This window comes from Ornithodoros turicata, unplaced genomic scaffold (genome assembly GCF_037126465.1).
Source record: "Ornithodoros turicata isolate Travis unplaced genomic scaffold, ASM3712646v1 ctg00001127.1, whole genome shotgun sequence".
Lineage (NCBI taxonomy): Eukaryota > Metazoa > Arthropoda > Arachnida > Ixodida > Argasidae > Ornithodoros > Ornithodoros turicata.
In genome coordinates, this window is record NW_026999471.1 from 40,107 (window position 1) to 53,774 (window position 13,668).

The 13,668-nt window shown below is 49.2% G+C and overlaps 1 long non-coding RNA gene across 1 annotated transcript; it reads left to right on the plus strand.

Moving 5' to 3' along the window:
- The first annotated feature begins 9,931 nt into the window (after positions 1 to 9,931).
- On the plus strand, positions 9,932 to 10,369 carry LOC135376489 (uncharacterized). The gene is made up of 2 exons (XR_010417709.1): positions 9,932 to 10,024; positions 10,150 to 10,369. It is a non-coding gene; the product is annotated as an uncharacterized LOC135376489 (long non-coding RNA).
- The last annotated feature ends 3,299 nt before the right edge of the window (positions 10,370 to 13,668 follow it).

Consider the following 13,668-nt stretch of genomic DNA (forward strand, 5'->3'; position numbering starts at 1 on the left):
ACGGGCATCGCCCTCGAACTTGCCCACCAACACAAGATTCTCAAGTACGGTAGGCAGGACCTACTCTCCGAAGTAAAGGGCGACTCCGAAGAAGACCCCCTGGTGGGAAAGATAACGCTCTCGTTCCGTGGTATATGGGCGAAGGCGAGTTCTGACATGTTACTGGACCTTGGACTCAGCAGAAGAGACATAGGAACCATATCTATCATAGCTCTCGAAGGCAGCGTAAGAAGTTATAGAGTCTTTGGACGCATGACGACGGTGGCCTCCCACCGGTGAAGTAGGGAGCCGGCCTGGAGCGGACGCGGATCACAACCTACGTTAGGTCTAGTTGTGGTATCTCTTCCATTATAAGTGAGAATTTTTAAAAAATGGCCAAATGGGGGGGGGGATGCGAAGGACGACCAAGTATCATACCAACCATGTTTTTGAAATGCAGACCATTCAAAAACGAGTGATAGGCGGGAGTAAGAATAATCTGCTTTACTTCACTCGAGAATAATCTGCTTCACTCGAGTGATACCAGGGCACAAGTTTATAGACGCGACTAAAGTTCGCATTAATGCGTTACCCTGCCGAACACGATTTGTCCGAGGTCTTGAAGGGCCACGGGAATTCCGGGCGGGATGTCAATGCCATGAGACCCTGGCACATGTACTCCAAGTTTGCCACAGAACCCACGGTGCCAGGGTCATGAGGCATAATAACATCGCCAGATATACGGCGAGGCGCCTGACCGACTTGGGATTTTCGATCAAGGAGGAGCCCAGGCTAAGTGTCCCCGAGGGGGTGACCAGTATCTCCGTCGGCCTGGCCCATGAGCACAAGACTCTAAAATATGACAGTCCGGACGTTATCACCCAAGCTGTGGGCGCCCTCAACGTAAAGACAACAGTCGGCAGCATCACCCTGTCGTTTAGGGGTGTCTGGTAGGCGGGCATACAGAGGGAGTTCGATGACCACTGAGTGTATGGGACCCTCACCGAACTAGTTGGTTTTTTAGTGGCCATCCTTCACCTTCTTCCCTGACATGTCAGAAGTCGATCAACAGGCATTCACAAATATATTTAGCTCAACTTCCTATAATTATGAGGGCAGCATCATTTGAAGTTAGTAGATGGAGTTTTGAAGCGCAAAAATTGTTCCCAAGGAGAGTTTTTAATTGGTTCCTATAAGTTTGCATTAATGAACAATCGAATATATAATGAAGATTGTTAGTGTTTTCTATTTCGCATTTACATCTTTGTGCTCGTTGTATGTTGAATCGTTTAAAATAAGCCGGGAATTTGCCATGTCCTGTTATGAGTTGACTTAGGGCATGATTTGTGGGGAAGGTCTTAGGGATGGACAGTACGGAAGGTAAGAATTGCGTTGTTGTGGATTCTCTGTGTGAGTTATGACTCCACTCATTTTGCCATCTTACTCTAAAGTGTCTCGCTAAACATCATTTAATATATTTTTTCGACTTAGGGCACATAGTCGGAATTCCGCCTATTCGGGCTTTGTTAGCAAGTGCATCTGCTAAATCGTTTCCCTCTAATTCAGTGTGCGAATGCACGAAATAGTACGAAATCTGGTGACTCTCTGATAAGGTTTGAATTAAAGTCCGTAGATGAGCTATTCTGGGGTTTTTATGTCTAGGATTTTGGGCTGCTTTCAAGACTGACAGGCTGTCAGAATACATAGCTATTGGTAAATCTCTTGACAGGAATTTTGTAAATGTGATTGCTTCCGTAAGCGCGCAAAGCTCCGCATCAAAAATTGATGCATGGGGGGTAGTTTAAATTTTTTGGTACCATATCTTTGTCCATCCTTCAGAACTATATATCCCGCTCCGACTGTTGGGCCGCACATTGAGCCATCTGTGAATACAGTTAAGGTAGCATAGTCCATTGCCTTTGCCTCCTTAAAATTGAATGAGTAGGTCGTTGAGGGATGATTAACCCAGTAGTCAAAATGAATTTCTATTTCCTGTGATGTTATTTGACTTGTATCAAGTTTGATAGTCTTATGTTCATCAAAAAGTTGTGTGATCATAACTTCTAAGGCAGCCCTATAATTGGATTGGCAGTATATCTAAAAGGACAGGTAAGTCTATACTGGCAGTCGTATGGTATTCTTTGCATAATTTTAGTAATGGTATTCTTTGTAATGAAATCAATTTTCTTGTTTGGGCTTTGTTTTCTGAGAGTTGCCACCATACTGGTGCATCATAGAGGATAATTTTCTTAAGTATGGTGTGGTATAATTGCCGGAATACTTGTGATGAAGCTCCCGTCCTAGGATGTGCGATTTTAGCAATTTGTGAGGTGGTTTGAACAAGCTTCGTTTTAATAGAATCCAAATGTGGGAGAAAGCTTAATTTGTTATCATATGTTAGCCCTAGTATTTTGAATTTTGATACTGTTTTAATGGTTTCATTATTTCTTTTTAGAATAGGGCCGTGAGATTGAAATTGGAATTTATTGGCTGGAATGGCTGGAATTTATTCACGTTGAAAGATAAATTCTCTGGCCCAATTTAGGATTAAGACTAGGGCAGTTTGTCCATTTTCTTCGATCGCCCGTCTAGACTGACCTTCCACAAGAAGTACTAAATCATCCGCATATGCGACGAGTTCAGTATTGTTTTGTAATTGTAGGTCCAATACTCGATTTACTGCAATATTCCATATTAATGGACTTAGAGGTGATCCTCGAGGGCATCCTCTTGCCATGCTTTTGGTAATGTTTCCCCCCTGTGTTGGTACTACGCCTGAGCTGTTGTGGAGAAAATTTTTAATTAGATAGAAGATATAAGCAGGACATCTAGCTTTGGAGAGAGTTCTCAAAGTTACGTCATGCTCTAAAGAATTAAAAGCTCCTTCTACGTCCAATGCAACCATTAGGGAATGGCTTTTGTTTCGCCTTGTGTTTCTTAATCTTTCTGTAATAGTCGGTGTCAGCACCGATACTGTCGACCTGCCGTGTCTAAATCCCCATTGGTTGTTGTTAAAAAACTGTTGTTTATGGCAATGATGATCAAGCCTATTATGAATTAATTTTTCAAAAATTCGACTTAAGATCGGGAGAACGCAAATCGGACGGTATGAGAAAGCTTTATCTGGAGGTTTGCCATCTTTGAGTACTAAAGAGAGTTTTCCTTTCTTCCATTTGCTTGGAAAAATCCCCTGCTGTAAGCATGCGTTATATATGAGGCATACTAGTTTAATTTGAGTATTTATTATGATCTGGGTTGTTCTATGGTTGATATTATCCGGTCCCTTTGCCGTATTTTCCTTTATTTCGCCGGGGGCTTTTGTCATTTCTTGGCCCATGAATGGTCTATCATCCCTTCCCAGTTTTGTTACTTGTACATTAATATTTATATTTTTACTTACAGTCGACGTAAACAATTGGTCTATAATTTCTGTTATGGATTCTTCCCTAGAATTTCTGGTGCTACCATCGTCTCTAGTGATAGCAGGAATGACTGTTGTTGCCTTATGCTTTGCTCTCAATAGTTGGTAGGGAGCAGTGTATGGAGCCGCTGGTGAGAGACTCCTGCACAGTTCACTACAGTGTTTTTCCTTTGCCAATATTATTTCCCTTTTATATATCGTCGCTATTTTGAAATAGATTTCTCTTAGCATGCCTTGTTGCGAAGTTCCTCTGTTATTTTGTAGGTTTCTTCTCGCTTCTCGGGCTTGCTGTCTAATGCTCTCCAAAGATGGAGTCCACCAGGGAGAATTATTTTCCCTTATTTTCACGCGTCTCGTACATAATTTGATGTAAAAGCGAATTTTTTCTTCTAGCAAAGCTACACACCGATTTATAGGCAGTGTTTCTGGAGTAAAATTGTTTACAATTTGTTTTAGGACCCCATCATTGGCGATGTATGTTTGTTGTTGTTCTTGGGTTTTCTTAGCTAGCATGTATTTAACACGTTGTGGTTGGCCATAGAGATCGAAAAAGACGTATCTATGGTCACTCGCTGTGTGCTGTTCAGAGACCCTCCAGTGTGTACACTGCTCATAAAGTGTCGCTGAAGTTATTGTGAGGTCAATCCATGATTAGCCATTCGTGCTGCTGTAGGTACGTGGGGATGATGTCGTGTTCTGGACTGTCAAGTCATTTGTCAACATAAAGTTCACAATTTCCTCTCCCCTGATATCACTTTCCCGCGGATCCCACAGTTCATGTCGAGCGTTGAAGTCTCCACATATTATCGTGTCGCCTGTGGGAGGGCCTAAGAAAGGATATATTTCGTTCAAAGCCAAGAAGTTTGTTGGGTGAGGTGGCGCGTAAACATTGATCACAGTAATAATCCCTTTGCCCCTGGAATGTCTAACAACGATGGTATCACGTGAAACGTGTATAGAAACGGTTATGGTAAAAGAGTATCATAGTTCGAGGGTGGTCGTTCACCCTTATGGTTATGTAATGTTGCGGTAATCCAAAAAGGTAGAAGTCTCCGCCATATGGTTCTTGTATTATTACTAGGTTGTATGTTTCTTTGGTTATATGGTGAATTAGGGTCAAGGCTGCTGCCTTTGATCGACCCAGACTGATTTGAACACAGTGTAGCGAATGACTAGTTGTCATAGTCGATTCGACTATACAGGAAGTTCAGCGACCGTCGAAAGAGTGGGCAGTCGGGCGTGCCGAACTCGTGTACAAGATTGAATCCTGTTTTGTGTTTTAAGTTATTCTGCTGGCATGCCAGACAGTGGGGCCTTTCCTGAGGGTTGCAGGGTCCTGGGTGCAGGCGAGAGCACCGGTGGAAAGTGCCCGAACTCTGCTTGGTGCACTTTCGTCCATCATGTGTATAATCCACGCTTTTATAGCACATTCGCACTGTCATTGCGTCTTCCGCCCTGGCACGATACCATCCAATATAGACTTGCCCCTTACGCATTATCTGTTTGAGGACTGGGCCGGAAACCTCGATTATCCAGCCCTGTCTTTCTTGCGTCCTGAACCTGGTGGTCACCTTGAACTGGTCGTTGGTAATCTCCAAGTCGTTCTGTATTCGTATCTGCTCCAACAGATCTTGCTCCTTTACTTTCGGGTCTGCTCCCGTTATTCTGATCCGTCGGCGTCTCTTTTCTTCTCACTTTGCATGGAGTTTGTTTCTTAGGGCCTCACTCGTGTTGATCGCCTCAGAGAGTTTCAGGATTCCTCCCCGGGATGTTGATTTTATGCTCCTTTGCGAGTAGGGAAGATCTTGATCAGTGAGTCCCATTTGGTTGGGAGAAAAGCTGGTCTTGATTAACCGTAGAGAGTCTCCCCCTTGCTTATTGAGACTCTCTATGATGAGAGTTTTTTTTTAGTGCGTGGGAAGGGTGAGGGGAAGTCTTCCTGGCATCCTCCCCTGACCACCTCCGTGTAGGGCCTTTCCCGGGATGTCGGACTTGCTTGTCGGAGGGTATCTTGTTCTTTTCGAAGCAGGTCGTTCTGTTTACGTAGCTCCTTCCTGCGACCGCGTTCCTCCATGTACTGTAGTTCCATTTCCCGAACCAAGCGTCCATATCCTTGAAACACCTGTCTGAGTGTGGATCGGAGGTCTTTGGGAATTTGCGAATCTATGTCCATATAGGCGTTTTCTAGGTCTACAACCACAGCTTCAATCTTTTGTATTAGTGGTTCTCCACCTTGGCTATTTTCTTCTTGTATGCCTGGATGACTCTTGTCAAGAGTCGTGGAGGTTAGCTCAGCTGGTGGTCCTCCCCAGGTGTCCATGTTGTTGGTTTCAGTTTGGTTCCAGGTCTCTGTTTCACGAAGTTTTTCCTCCGCCTGGACTAGCCGCTGGCTAAGTGTCTCCACCACTTTCTCATAGTCCGAAAGTGTGCTGGCGACCTCTGTCTGACCAAACATTTTTGACATCTTGTTTAGTTCTTCACTTCGTTGTTTCAGAGCAGCGGTCATAGCCTCTAACGAAAGTTCTTCCGTTGACTCGTCTTGTTTTGCCGACCTTCGGGACTTCTTTTTGTCTCCCTCTTCATCTTTACTAGCCTTTTTTTTTTTTGCTTTTCCTCATTTTCCATCATGAAAGCGCTTCAGAATCGACCTTTTTAGCTCTGTCAAATCACTTTGGAGATTTTGTTTTACTGACCCTTTAAAGTTTCTTCTTTGTAAGGGTTTTAACCTAGATGCGGACCTCTCGCTGATGATTCTCGTCTTTATTGTGTCCAAAAAGGATGAAAAGCTCTCGAGTTATTGAATATTTTGTCTTGTGACGCCCTACACTGTCATCGCGGCCGAAGTTGTCACTCCAGTTTGCCTTACTTCAACGTGGCAGCCCCCATGGTGATTGTTTACCTAGTGTTTTCGCTTGTAACTCGAGAACGCATGAACGCATAATATTTTGGGCGGGCTAAGGCCCCTTGCTCGCGCGGCTTTCGTCTGTACGACGGCTGGATCGACAGCGATTCGCAACCTCCCACCCGCCGTCTCCTGCACCCCTTGCAGAAATGATTCTGCGCGCCCGTGAATGCACGGCAGCAGCGGGAGCACGTCTCGTCGCGCTCTAGCATCGGCGGGCTGTCACCGCCACCGACACGCAGACGCTCAGTAGATAAAACCCCGCGGAATGGACGGACGTAGGAGTATTTGCACACACGAGTCTCTCGACCGTGTGCGCACGGGATCCCCCTGATCACGCCGTCACATCTAGGCGACCGGGTTCGTCACACTACCGGTGCGTCCGCCTCCTCGGTCGGTACGGTGGCCGCTGACGCAAACGATCGGCAAAACAGAGCCATACGTCGCCACTCTGAGGCTCGTCCGTTTTCCCTCTGACGTGTCCCGGGCGATACCGGTTTCGTTAGGGCGAGAAGGACTACATGACGTCCAGCACGAGAAATCTGCGGCAAAGTGCTAGCCCACGCTGCGATCGTGTTTCGCAGGAGGGCTCGGAGTCCGTTCACCAGAACGGCTGGGGGTGGCCTCTCAAGCCTAAAACGCGCCACGCCCGACGAGGACTTACTCGCACCTCGCCGTTAACCGACAAGTCCTGCGAGTTCCACCGCGAGGAACTACACTTTCGACACTGAGTGGATGGCTCCGAATATTTGTTTGATGAGTGCAAACCTGGGAACCTCTCTCTCGCCAGCGCCGGGGCCACTGCGGAGGGTGCCCCTTGAACTGTGCAAAGGACAGACCCCCAAGGTGCAGCCTTAGCGTGACAACCCTGAGTGGGCGATATATATACTGCTTTTTTCGGGCATTTTTCGGACCGCTCTCTCTCTATCGCCTTCCTGTTCGCTGCCTCCTTGTCTGCTTCCCTGGCAGCAGGATACGCTCGTCTCTCGGGCAAAGGACCGCTTTCTCTTAGTCAGCTGGCTCGACTACGAGTCCTTCTCATACCACACCCCCTGCGGTGGCTAGTCGCGGGGGTGGGAGGAAGGGTTCTGTAGGAAACGTCGCCGCTGCCGCGCACCTTCGTGTCGCAAGAACGTCTCCGGTGCTGCAAACGGTTCGGTAAGTAGTTGTCGAATTGCCCTCATTTTCGAGCGTCTTACTGCCACACCCGTAGGTTTTCCAGGCCTCGGGGTGGCCGCATGCCGTGTTTCAATCACACGCTGCCCGTCCCTCCGCGGGGACGCAGTATAAAGGTTCACCCTGTGTAGAGGGGTTCCCACCCTTGGTTTCCGATTCCTCAGATGAAACATTGCATACCTGCCGTCGACCTAGAGGCAGACGGGTACCCTTCAGGGCACATTGGACCCCAGATCGTCTGTGTAAAGGCTGAGACACATGTACGACGAAATGTGCGACCCGTCGCAGCGCAAAGCATCCTGGGACTGATTCTGGAGAAATAGGTCGTCGCAGCTGCGCTCTGCGACAAGTCCCAGCGCGACAAAACTTCTCAGATATCTCCGCTCCCGTCGGTGGGTTGTCGTGCGGGTGTAGTGACGTCATAAAGCAAGCAGCCAATGATGCTGCCTCTCTGGTAGATGCGATGGATCCGAGAAAAAATGGCGGACAGTGTGTGTTCTGAATGCGAACAGTGGCTGATTTCGTCGTGTTGCGCCTTGAAAGGCACGTGAAATAAGGAATGAATTGTTCTCGTTTACTGTGAGCACATTTGGTTATGTTAAATAAAGTGTAAGCGAGTGTATCTCTGGCCGCGCTGTTCTAGCAACATGACGGTTCAGAGCGACATGTCGTAAGGATGTCGCCGCCCATGTGTCTGCTGATGCAGCACGACAACTCGTGACACGAAACTCTGCGACCCGTCGCACCCCAGCAAACCATCAATATCCCACAGACCTCCCAAATTGGTCTCACACGTCACAGATGTCACGCGTATCCTAACAACGTCCGCTGTATATCCACCATGAGACGTCACAAATATCCCCCTGTGAATATTCTGTGGATATACTACGAATATCAGAGCAATGACATTTCTTTACCTTACAAGGATTTATTGCGTCGATAACAGCCATTTCCAGCATTCTCAGACGTGGCAATTTCATTTTTTGCATAAAAAGGTTATAAACTATCCTTAAATAAATCATTTCTCACTTCAGACATGTACAACAGAACAAATAAAAAAGCTGTCACAGAATAAGCTGCTAGTCAACACCGACTGTTGGTGCAACGTGCACGTTGTCTAATGTTGACTTATGTTGAGCAATGTTGTATGTAGATAGATAGTGCTGAATCAACGCTATTTCAACTGTACCTGGTCAATGGTGGATTGTGAACATAAAGAACAACGTTGATTTTCCAAGAGCCACTCAACTAAAGATTTACGCAGCAAATGTTTGCGTGTGTTCTACATTGTAACTTCAACATAATGTCAACTTTTATCACGAACGGAAAAGTCGTTGCGTCTTTACTCAACATACTGCGCACCCAATTTGTTCATATGCCGTTCGCATGTAGAGGAAGGCCTGTTTGATGTGGTACTTATCTCACTCTTTCCTCATAATAATAATAATGATTTTATACCCTCATATCCATACCTTTTCTAATCATATTTGTAACGATTCATCACGTATCGCACCATAGTCAATAAACAAAAGAGAGAGAGAGAAAAAAAACATATTTTACCTTTTTCACGGGAATTATAATGATCGGTCACTTATGTTGAGGAATATAACAAGAATGAAGTTCCCAACAAGCGCGAGCCGAAGCGTAACGACGTCTGCCTCATCGCCATCGACATTCTTCAACCGCCGTTTCAAACAGGCGAGGCGCGTCGTCGTAGCGGTTCGGTAGGATATGACATGTTACACGAAAGGGTCTTTGGAACCTCAGCATCATGCGTATTTTGTACTGGAATCTCGGGAGCATCGAGGCAGTACTGGCCAGTACGTCGAACAACTACGTTGTGCATAACAACGATTGCCGTGGTGTGCGAGAGCTAGCGTTCCTTTGTTCTCCGGCTCTGCAGTTAAGGTGAGTTCGTTCTTCCTTTTGCCTCACTTAAGATTTGTGCGTTGTTCTTTTTTCAACAATCACATGTGGTAGAGGTGTGGAGCAATGACAGCTTTGTATCTGAATAAACAGCTGTAGTTTGCTTTACCTGCGGAGTCTGGTACGTATCACTGACGAACTCATGCGAACGGCGGAACTGTGTGAGATTGTGTGTGTACAGGTACCAAGTGCAAGTCCAATTCTTCACATCTCTTTGATTCAGGATTTGATTGGGGATGATGAAGGCAATTGTGAAGCAAATTCTATTAAGTATGCGCAGCCTGCTAGTAGATAAGCTTGGCTCAGCTACAGTTGTCTTTCATATAAAGGATAGCAGTTATGTTTTCACGTTTGACTGCACTGTTTTTCAAAGTTCCTTGTTTTTTGCATGACCACTTATCTTTCTTAAATGTCACATGGACGCGATGTGACTCTAGATTAATAAAACATGACTGTTTTACAGTACCCACACACAACCATGGATAGCCTCAAACAGGTGTAAAGTTACTGGTGTGTCTACAACACTGAAGAGCCAGGCATAAACCGGAAGACGTCGCTTGGGTCTGCCAGTGATTAGGCTGCTTCCGCATGTAACCATCTATACTGCAAGAGAAACTGCGGTAAGTCACTGTCTTGCATTTGTTCCCATTTTTTGCAGAGTGTCTGTTCTTTACGCCTATTTATGGCAGTGTTTGAGCTGCTATCCCAATAGATGGAATTAACTATGTTGTTGGTTATCTTTCAGGGACGACGGTTGCGAAGTGGCGTAGCAATCACATGATTATTATTATTATGACCATTATTGTCTTATTATGCGTCTTATCCGTGTCACCCTATATTGTTAATAATTAGCCTATTTATGTTGTAATATCATATTTTGTACTATTAGAAAGAGCGTTTGTTACAGTGCATGTAACATCACTGTACTTGGTTTGTGCTCAATAAACAAGAGTTCGTTGATACGATGTTCTCTGTTGCAGAGTAGTATTTTCCGTAGAATAACTAAAAATTGCAAAGAAAGCTACAAAATACAATAATAATAATACGTCCTGTATATGTCCTCTATATGTCCAAATATCGCTGAGAGACATTCCTGGAACCTTCCCTGGATCAGCAAATGTGGAAGAAATACGGGTCCTCTGTCTGTCCCAGAGACGTCAACGGGCTATTCAGCCTAGTCCCTGGGATATCCGAAAATCCCAAGTGGGATATCGTGTGGACGTTTCTGAGACATATGGTTTACTGGGCGACGGGTCGTGCATTTTGTCGTACATGTGTTTCGCCCTTAAAGGCAGACGCCTCGTCGTCGTCACGACTGCATGCTGATCGGAAAGACCCATGCACGACCTAACACACACAGGTGGTGTTGCGGTTCACCACCTGTGGGGGAGCGGGAGTCACACGTCGCCGCTACCTGCCTCGCCTTCGTGTCGCCTAGGCCATTCTAGACGTATCCAGCGCCGGTATGCGGTTCCGTAATTCTCACCATTCCCCAACGGCATGGGCGCCTCTTTGCCCTCCGGGCCACAGCCCACGACAGGTACCGCACGTCGAGAAATCTTGTTCCCGTGCCCGGCATTTGCCACCGTGTTCCATTTGGCGGGCTTGGCTAGTGCAGCAGACGCTTGGCTGTTGGACGGACTGCCCTCTGATCTGGTCGCGGGGCGGGAATCGAACCTCGCCGCTACCTCGCCTTCGTGGCGTCATGTTGAACGTATCCAGCACCGGTAAGCGGTTGGGTAGGTCTCACCGACCCCAACGGCAATGCGCGCCTCTTTGCCCTCCAAGCCACAGCCCACGACAGCTACCGCACGTCGAGAAATCCAGCTCTCGCGTCGTTCCCATGCCCGTCATCTGGCACCGTGTTCCATTTGGCGGGCTCGGCTAGCGCAGAGACGCTCACCTTTCTGTAGAGTTCAGCTCTGTCCGACGGCCCCGTACCGTTTTGGGGCCGTCCTCATCAGTATGTCCACAAGCGAGGCGTTCGGATCGTCCGATCGGCATTCCTGCGCAGTAGCGATACGCCGACCCTTTCCCCGTCCACATAAAGGGAAGGGATCCACGGAGCACCATTGAACCACCTCGCCAAGCTATCCTACCCCACTCTCTCAGTGCGACACCGGACAGGAAACGCGTCCGAGCACCCGTGACGCCAAAGGGCGCCGCCTCTGTGTCTGTCACGGGGCACCGGCTATGTCGAGGACAAAACCGGATTGCGAGGCGTTCAGCACAAGGCTCACGTGGCCGAGTTCTTTTCGCTTGTCCTGCGCTCGTGCTTCGCAAGACACGCTCTGGAGTCTGATTTCCAGGCGATCGGGCACCCTTGCCAGGCACCGGTACCGACGCGACGCAGCAGTCGGTACCGGACGCGACGCCACCCTCGTGGCCGGTTGTTCCGAAAGTCGAAGTTCCCTTCGTCCTGCCCCGGGCTCTCCACGTTGCCCTCCCTGTCGGCAACCTCCGGCAACCGCTCAGCCCCATGGGCTACGTCGAGGTCGCTCGTGCGTGGGCCGCATACGTGCCTATCTGTCCCCTCGGAGAGCGCGTAACGCCCTGGCACCCACGAACACCCTGCCGTTAGGTCAGGACAAGCTCACAGGACAAGCTATGGCCTCCGCACAAACCTCGAGAGGCACGTCCGAGAAAAGCCCAAGCGCACGGAGCGCTCGGCACGCCTATCTGTTCACTCGCAGAGCGCGTAACGCCCTGGCACCCACGAGCACCCGCCGTTAGGTCAGGACAAGCTCGCAGGACAAGCCATGGCCTCCTCACAATCCTCGAGAGGCACGCCGGAGACGCTTCAACAGCGATCTTCCGTCGGTAAGCCTGTGGCCAAGCATCGCCCCCCTTGGGCTACGTCGGGGTCGCTCGTACTGGGGCCTCGTGCGTGCCTATCTGTTCCCTCGGAGAGCGCGTAACGCCCTGGCACCCACGAGCACCCGGCCGTTAGGTCAGGACAAGCTCTCAGGACAAGCCATGGTCTCCGCACGATCCTCGAGAGGCACGCCGGAGACGCTTCAACAGCGATCATCCGTCAGTAAGCCCGTAGGCAAGCGTTGCCCCGCATCGGGCTGCCGCTCCTTGAGGTCGGCACGATCGGCAACGTGGCGGACCCCGTCCACGAGCAGTAGGAACTCTCGTAACTTCCGTCGGCAGCCGCCTACAGGCGTTCGGCTGGCGCCGACGGGCACGCAAACCCCAAGACTGGGGCAGGTGCATCGGTTCTCCCCATCATCCGTGTGATCTTTGTCGTCGAGGCCATTACGACTGCTCCAGATGCCATACTGGTCTGAAATCCGTAGCTCTACCATTCCGTGACGCTGCAACCGGCTCGTCGTTCTTTAGTGTTCGGCACACACCACCTCTTGCAACGCCCACAACCGATGGCGGCACGATCACGCTTGCCACCCTGGCTGGAGCGACATACCACCAGGGGGGCACCAGTGTTCTGTAGTGCCGCTTCTCTCTCTCTCGGTACCGTGTCCCCATATCACGGACCGCTTCTCTCGGTCCCGTACCGGGCGTGGTCCACGTTCGTACCACATCCCCGCGGTTGCTAGTCAAGGGGGTGCGAGCAAGGGTTCTGTAGGACACGTCGCCGCTGCCGCACCTTCGTGTCGCAAGAACGTCTTCGGTGCTGCAAACGGTTCGGTAAGTTGTATCATCCTGGACTCATACCGCGGCGGGCCGCCTTTTCTCTCTCTTTCTTGCCATGGCTGGCATTATCTCTGGTGGTCTGAAGCCGGAATTACCGTGCTTGAGCCATTATCGCCAACGTCACCAGGCTAAACTGCCGGTATCCGAGTCGCATGAGCGCGCACCTGGTGCAGCATCTCGACTCATTCCCCTGTCGTCCCACCAGGGGAGAAGGCGCCGTTTATACCCGAAACCGGCAGTTTAGCCAGGTGACGTTGGCGATAATGGCTCAAGCACGATAATTCCGGCTTCACACCACCAGAGAAAATGCCAGCCATGGCAAGAGAGAGGGAGAAAAGGCGGCCCGCTGCGACGTGAGTCCAGGATGATACGACTTACCGAACCGTTTGCAGCACCGGAGACGTCCTTGCGACACGAAGGTGCGGCAGCAGTGACGTGTCGTACCGGACCCTTCGGTATGTTGAAAGAGGCCCACTTCGTTCGGCCACATAACGTTCGGAGACCACCGCCGTTAGCGGTACATCCGGTTGGCCACCCCATTGGCGGCCGCACTTGCCATGTCACCAGCCGCGAACGGCTGGTGCAGCGCTCGTTTGCGCATCATCGG